The sequence below is a fragment of the Triticum dicoccoides genome, chromosome 3B (assembly GCF_002162155.2).
Source record: "Triticum dicoccoides isolate Atlit2015 ecotype Zavitan chromosome 3B, WEW_v2.0, whole genome shotgun sequence".
Classification (NCBI taxonomy): Eukaryota; Viridiplantae; Streptophyta; class Magnoliopsida; order Poales; family Poaceae; genus Triticum; species Triticum dicoccoides.
In genome coordinates this window covers 23,682,323-23,690,628 of record NC_041385.1, presented here as the reverse complement: position 1 = coordinate 23,690,628, position 8,306 = coordinate 23,682,323, and the positions used below count along the sequence as shown (strand labels likewise).

Sequence of the window (8,306 nt, the reverse complement as noted above, 5' to 3'; positions counted from 1 at the left end):
CACATTGGTCCCGGTTCGTCCCACCAACCGGGACCAAAAGATCCAGACGAACCGGGACCAATGGCCCACATGGCCCGGCCGGCCCCCGGGGCTCACGAACTGGGTCCAATGCCCCCATTGGTCCCGGTTCTGGATTGAACCGGGACTAATGGGCTGACCCGGCCTGGACCATTGCCTCCTTTTCTACTAGTGCGGGATGTTCCCAATCTTGAGGATGAAGGTGATCATGATGGCGGACCATCATAGAAACGCCATGGAAGGCGGGGCTCCACGGGCGGGGCTAGGGGTGGGCCGGTGGTTGCCTGGATCGAAACTGAAGCTGCATGACCTGCGCCATACTGCCTTCATTCTCTTCGACGGGAGGTCGTTTAGTTACTTAACTGACTGACGTGGTGGTCAAAGCTAGGCCACGTGGCCGGTATTTGTCAAAACAGGTGTCCATGTCAGACTAAAACCGCCTGAAGCATTATCAATGATGGAAAATATTCGGTTTTATTAGTTAAGGGACTAAGTTTTGATGGTTTTAGAGTTGAGGGACGATTTATAAACTATGGCAAGAGTTCAAGGACGAAAAATATACTTATCCCATTAAAAAATCATGAATTTTATATTGCAGCCAGGAGTGGGCGAGGCACCGGTCTGCCGAGCTTCGAAGCTCCGACTATGGCATGCATGTACGAATTCGAGCGGGATGACGCGCAAATGACTGGAAACGGAGCCGGAGAGGCGGGAAGCGTCTCACCTTGGGGAGGTCGATAGTGAGCTAGGGTGAGGACCGGGGGAGCAGAACGACGACGAGAGCGAGATGGAGGCGTCGGTGGCTGGAGCTCGAGATGGAGGCATCGGTGGCTGGAGCTCGAGATGCATGAGACGAAGGCGAAGTAGAGGAGGTGACCTATGCGTTGTTCCGTCCCGGGTGGACGAAGCCAACGTAGGGGAAGAAAAGGGACATGGCCGCATGGCCTGGGGTGACCGATGACGCGTCATTCTCGCTGGTGCTGCTTGTCCCGATGTTGTCATCATCATCACCGCTTGCCACGGAGACATGTAGCAAATGTTCTATGAAATGCATAAGACAAATCTAAGTTTTATAGAGTTAAGTTTAGGGGTTCGGTTAAAAACCACACTTGTTTAGAGGAACAAATAGGATACTCTGCGGTTTACTTCTCTAAATTATACTCCCTCGGTCTCAAAATAACTGTCTCAACTTTATTTTGAGAAGGAGAGAGTAGGATTCAGTTGAAATGTGAAAAAGAAAGAAAGAATCTGGTCAAATTTGGAACAGTAAGCAGCCCTGCTCTAGCGTGGTTGCAGTCAGGCAACTACTCGAGTGGCCGGTGACTCCCATCATAGTCTGCCCACAAAACTGTACTCGTATGAAGGACACTTGATTGAATGCGGGGCCTCCATGGACCAAGACTTTGACTGCAGACTTCGTGAGTCTAGTATTATTTGACGAACATCTTTGGTAGTAGTAGAATGGCTCTGGCTAATAAATATCAACACTGAGCCTGTAGTAGCATTCTTCGAGCTAGACAACTCATTCTTCCAGCATGCGTCCAACAACCAATCTCTTGCTCACTCTCATCGCCATAAACATCTTTTCATTCTTCACAAGTGATGCACTACAACCCTAGCACCCCCATGGCGGCAGCTGCATCCCGGCCGAGAGGGCCGCCTTGCTCTCCTTCAAAGAGGGCATTAGGGCATCTCCAGCCGCGCCCCCAAGAAGGCTTCCCCAGGCGATTTTTTTCGCGCCGGCGCCGAAAAAACGGCCCAGTCGCGCCCTCAGGACGCCGAAAATCGCCGGCTCGGACCTTTTTTCCGCCCGGCGGTCACAGGCCGAACCCGGCGCGCTGAGGAGCCGTTGGGGGCTCCGGCGCTAGGGAAAAGCACGCCTGGCCCACCCCGACAGGGGAAAAGTCAAGTTTTTCTTCCCCGACTCGCCTCGCACTACCCGCGCCCTCGGCCACCACTAGCTGTATCCCGGCGACGGGCGCCGGCCTACTCCGCTAGATAGCCATTCCCCGCGCGGAAAATAGCAGTGCTTCGCCGCGGCAGCCCCTCCCGCAGCACTAGGCGCTGCCGGCCGCCGTTTCCGGCCGCGGAGGCGCGGTTTAACGGCGGGTAAACGCCCACCGAGCGCAAGGTGTTCGGCGTTTTGACTGACTCAGCGATGGACTCCGATGAGGAGGAAGAGCTCGCGCGCTGCTGGAGGAGGAAGCCGCGGCCGACGTCCAGGAAGAAGAGCATCTGATGGTGCTCGCGGCCCTCGCCCAGTTGCTGGCGAGCAATGAAAAGCCGCGTCGAGGTGGCTCGGCGCCGGGGCGGGTGAAAGCAAAGAACCGGCATCGTCTGCAAGGCTACTGCATGCTCTACTCCGACTACTTCGCCGATGCTCCACTTCATGGCGAGAGAACATTTCGGCGCCGTTATCGGATGAGCCGAAAGCTCTTCCTCAGGATTGTGAATTCCATCCGGGAGTTCGACAACTACTTCAAGTGCAAGATGGATTGCACTGGCGCTCTTGGATTCACCTCCATCCAGAAGTGCACGACAGCGATGAGGATGCTTGCATATGGAGCTCCCAGTGATTCACTCGACGACTATGGGAGCATGGCCGAGTCCACCAGCATAGAGTGTTTCTACAAGTTCTGTCGGGCAGTGGTGGCAGTGTTTGGGCCACAATACTTGAGAGCACCCAATGCGGAAGACACTGCTCGGATCCTAGCCCAGAATGCAGCAAGAGGATTTCCTGGGATGCTTGGAAGCATCGACTGCATGCATTGAAAATGGAAGAACTGCCCATTTGGTAGGCAGGGGATGTACAAAGGCGCCAAAGGCGGTTGCAGTGTGGTGCTTGAGGCGGTAGCCACACATGACCTCTGGATTTGGCACTCCTTCTTTGGTATGCCAGGAACTCACAATGACATCAACGTGCTGCAGTGCTCTCCTGTTTTTGCCAAGCTCGTTGAGGGCCATTCTCCTCCGGTGAACTTCGAGATCAATGGGCACCAATACAACAAGGGGTACTATCTAGCTGACGGCATCTATCCGAGATGGTCGACATTTGTGAAGACGATCTCAAACCCTGTGCCAGGAGGCAAGAACGCCTGGTTTGCGAAGCTTCAGGAGGCTTGCAGGAAGGATGTCGAGCGGGCATTTGGTGTGCTCCAATCTCGATTCGCTGTTGTTCGGTACCCCGCTCAGACCTGGTCGAAAGATCAAATGTGGGAGATCATGACTTGCTATGTCATCTTGCACAACATGATCATCGAGAGCGAGCAAGAAGACCCATTGTTTGACACTGAACCATACTACAGGCAGGGTCCTCTAGCCGAAGTTGATCACCAGCTACCGGCAACTTGGACTGCCTATCTCAGTATGCGTCAAGAGATCCGAGACCCACAGGTGCATCATCAACTGCAGAAAGATCTGATTGAGCACCTATGGAGGCTCAAGGGGGATGCCGCGTGATGAAATACGAGTTTTTATTTGTTGAACTATATAATTTGTATTGAACTATTTGTTGTTGTACTATTTTGTTGAAGTATTTGATTTTTCTGTGATGAAATATGTGATAAGGAATAATTATGTTGATAATTGAACGCCGAGACACGGCGAAACCACGCCGAATATGGGCCTATTCTCGCCCATATGGGTCGTTTATTCGCCGAAATTGGGCTGCAAAGTGGGCCAATTTCGGCGCCTGGGGGCGACGACTGGGCGAAAAACCGCCCCCAGCGCCGAGTGTATCGCCGGCTCGCCCCCAGGGGGCGATTTTTGTGCGTCCTGGGGGGGCCAACGGCTGAAGATGCCCTTACAAGCAACAACACCGACCTCCTCACCTCGTGGCAAGGACAGGACTGCTGCCGGTGGAGAGGCGTCAGTTGCAGCAACCGAACAGGCCATGTCATCAAGCTTCACCTTCGAAATCCGAATGTGACGCTCGACGCCTATGGCTACTATGATGCATGTGCTGGTGCCAGTGCTTTGTTCGGCAAGATAAGTCCCTCTCTGCTTTCCTTGAAGCGTCTAAAGCACCTCGACCTCAGCATGAACTGTTTACTTGGGCCAAATAGCCAAATTCCTCATTTACAAGCGTTTGGTGAGTTGTACAAGCTCACCAACATGCCTACTTATCGTTGTTCCTGCCATGTCTGAATCTGTCATATTACTTGCCATTTTGCATAGATCCTACCATCTTTTCCATGTTGATCTTTGGAATTTGTTCAGTAAGGGAGTTTTGTTCTTTGTCTTCATTATTAGCATGCTATGCCTTTGTTTGCCATGATAAGTTCTTGTAGCATGTTGTTTGATAGCTCTAAACATTTCAACCTGATGTTATTTCTGCCATGCTCAGTGATTTCCTGCTAAGTCTGTGAACTGTTATTATTTGCAATCTTGCCATGTCCTTTTGAGCATGTTCTAGTGATTTCTGGAGATAGCTCAGTGTTCCTGTTTTGTTATGCTTCATCTGTACATCATGTCCATGCCTTTTTTCATGTTGAGGTGATGTAGCATATTGTTTTGATGCCTGCTAGATGCCTAGTTGATGTTTTGGATAGCTTGTCCTTTAAACTTGTTTCATGTGTATGTGTTGAACCGTTGCTCCGTTTTGAGTGTGCTCTATATGAAACTTGCTTAGATTTGCATGTAGTTTCATCTTGTCATGTTGAATCCTTGTTTTGAGAGTATTTGCTTGATGTTTGAATGCATTTTGCATCAATGCCATGTTTGACTTGTTTTGCTCATATCTTCTAGGCCGTAGCTCCGAACTAAACGAACTTTATATGTAACTTGACTAGAATTTCGTGTAGATCATCTTGGTGCATCTTAACTTGATGTTCAACAACTTGAACATAAGGTTTATTCAGATATGGACCAATTTCGAAATTTGCATATGAGGACTTACCGGATTTGTTATATGTTGTTTCCGGCCTCATTTAAACTTGCTTTGATATGTTGCTCTTGTATGCATCATCTCTTGCCATGAGTAGCATCATTTAGCCTTGTCACGCATCATACTTGGTTGAGCATCATGCCATGTCTATGTGTTGTGTGTTTACCGTGTGTTTGCTTCTTTCCAGTTGTGCTCCTTCTCGTTAGTTCCTGTTTCGTTGCGGTTGTGAGGATTCGTTCGTCTACGCTTGGTTCGTCTTCGTGGCTTCATCTTCTTCATGGACTCGTTCTTCTTCCTTGCGGGATTTCAGGCAAGATGACCGCTACCCTGGATCTCACTACTATCATTGCTATGCTAGTTGCTTCGTTCTATCGCTATGCTGCGCTACCTATCATTTGCCCGTCCAGCCTCCCAATTTGCCATGTCAGCCTCTAACCTTTTCACCCTTCCTAGCAAACCGTTGCTTGGCTATGTTACCGCTTTGCTCAGCCCCTCTTATAGCGTTGTTAGTTGCAGGTGAAGTTGAAGATTGCTCCATGATGGACAGGATTATGTTAGGATATCACAATATCTCTTATTTAATTAATGCATCTATATACTTGGTAAAGGGTGGAAGGCTCGGCCTTACCTCTCTCTTCGGGGTAATAAACTATTCGGCCAATTTCTCAACACACTAGGAAACATGGCGTACCATCAAGTCCTTGATATTTCACAGAATATGAACTTGGACATGATGATAACAGGAAACCTTAAGAATCTTTGCAGTTTGGAAATCCTTGACCTCTCCCAGAATGGGATAAATGGAGAAACATCAGTGTTGATGAAGAGTTTACCGCAATGCACATGGAAAAACTTGCAGAAGCTGGATTTAAGTCAGAACAATTTCACTGGATCTCTGCCAATCTTTATTAGTGACTTCAGTAGGTTGAGCATAATAAGCCTCTCCGAAAACAACCTTGTTGGACCTATACCACCACATCTTGGGAATTTGACACATCTAACCTCCCTTGACCTCTTCAACAACTACCTCACTGGAAGTATACCGATTGAACTCGGTGCCCTTACCACTTTGACTTCTTTGGACATAAGATATAATGACCTCACTGGGGCTATACCGGCTGATCTTGGGAATTTCAGATATTTAGTTGCTCTTTACCTCTCGTTCAACGAGATTGCTGGATCTATACCACCACGGCTTCAACGAGATTGCTGGATCTATACCACCACGGCTTGGGAATTTGACATGTGTAACCTCCCTTGAGCTAAGAAACAATCACCTCACCGGAAGTATACCAACAGATCTTATGCATTCAACTAGCCTAACCAACCTAGACCTCTTCGGTAATCATCTCAATGGAAGTGTACCCACTGAAATAGGTTCTCTTTTTAATCTAGTTTCTCTGGATCTAAGAAACAATAGCGTTACTGGTGTAATCACGGAAGAACACTTTGAGAATTTGACGAATTTAAAGGAAATACACTTGTCTTCCAATAATTTGAAGATTGTATTGAATTCAAATTGGCGTCCTCCCTTTATGCCAGATGGGTCCTTTCTTTCCACCTTGGCTTGAGAATATGGAAATCACTCAACTAGACATTTCAAGCAATGCTATACAGGACGAGTTTCCTGATTGGTTCTGCTCCGCATTTTCACATGCCTTACATCTGGATATCTCTAACAACCAAATAAGTGGCAGCTTGCCAACACATCTGCATGGCATGGCTTCTGAAGAACTCTATCTCAATTCAAACCATCTTACTGTACCAATACCCGTGTTGCCAAAAAATATCTACCTCTTACACATCTCCAACAATAAATTTTCTGAAACAATACCATCAAACCTTGGAGCCCCGCGACTTCAAATGTTGAGTATGCATTCAAATCAAGTCAGTGGCTACATTCCAGAATCTATCTGCAAATTGGAACGGTTGATGTATCTAGATTTGTCGAACAATATTTTGGAGGGTGAAATTGCTCAATGTTTTTTTTACATGTACAAACTACAGCATCTTATACTCATCAACAACAATTTATCCGGAAAAATCCCAACATTTTTGCGGAACAACACAGGTCTGAGGTTTTTGAATCTGTCATGGAATTAGTTCTTTGGAAGATTACCTACATGGATAGGAAAGCTAGTGCATTTACGTCTTCTCATACCGAGCCACAATAAATTTTCTGATAATATTTCAGTCGGCATAACAAAGCTTGGGTGTCTTCAATACTTGGATCTATCAGGCAACAACTTCTCCGGTGCGATACGTTGGCATCTATCAAACCTAACATTCATGTCAACATTACAAAAGGATTCCATGGGTTTGATTGTTGATATTCAAGCTTCAGTAGTTTTACCTGATCTCCTAGGACAAATATTGTCAGTAAATACAAAAGGGCAACAACTTACATATCATAGAACACTTGCATATTTTGTGAGCTTTCATTTATCATGCAACTCCTTGACTGGTGAAATCCCAACATACATCACTTCGCTTGCTGCACTAATGAATTTGAATTTGTCATCAAACAAATTGAGTGGACAAATTCCAAACATGATTGGCACTGTGCAGCCATTGGTATCTCTCGACCTCTCTCAGAATAAGCTTTCTGGTGAAATTCCATCGAGCTTGTCAAATCTGACATCTCTGAGTTATCTTAACCTGTCCTAACAACAGTTTGTCTGGAAGGATATCATCTGGCCCCCAACTTGATCATGTGAACACACGAAAACAGTAGGTAATAATGTTGGGTTGTCTCCCAACACGCGCTTTTCGTTAATGCCTTCTAGCTAGGCATCATGAGTTCAATGATGCTCACATAAAAGATAAGGATTGAAACATAAAGAGAGCATCATGAATCATAAGTTCCTCTCTCATAATAACTTTCAGTAGCATCATGAATAGATTCATCAAATATAACCATCACATAAAGAATTCTTTTCATGATCCAATCACGTTTTACTTTGGTCTTGTGCTGGGATTTGTGGTGGGGCTCTGGATGGTGTTTCGTGCACTGCTGTTCAAGAGAATTGCGTATTTCCGGCTCTTCGACAAGGTGTACGATCAAGTTTATGTATTTGTGGTTCTGAAATGGGCAAGGTTCGCAAAGAAAGCAGATGAAGAATAACCAATTTCTCTAAAGGATTTAGTGTTTGTGCCGCAACCTATTGAATGAGAGGTCTGGAATATTAACCAGGGTGTCCAAGATCTCCAGAAACATATGTTATATTGTGTGCCTTGTTTGTACCTTTAGATAAACATGAAGATGTCCGGCTCTTATGATACATTTATGGCTTCACTATCCTCGAACTATTGTGGTAAATCTAAAACTTCAGTGTTTTTTATAATCTTTTAAGACTTAATATTCTTCTGGGCTGTAATAATGAGGGTGGTCTTTTCCTGTATA

General features: G+C 46.5%; 1 pseudogene; it reads left to right on the top strand.

Moving 5' to 3' along the window:
• Positions 1-253: 253 nt before the first annotated feature.
• LOC119279145 lies at positions 254-8,027 on the top strand (annotated as a pseudogene).
• Positions 8,028-8,306: the final 279 nt, after the last annotated feature.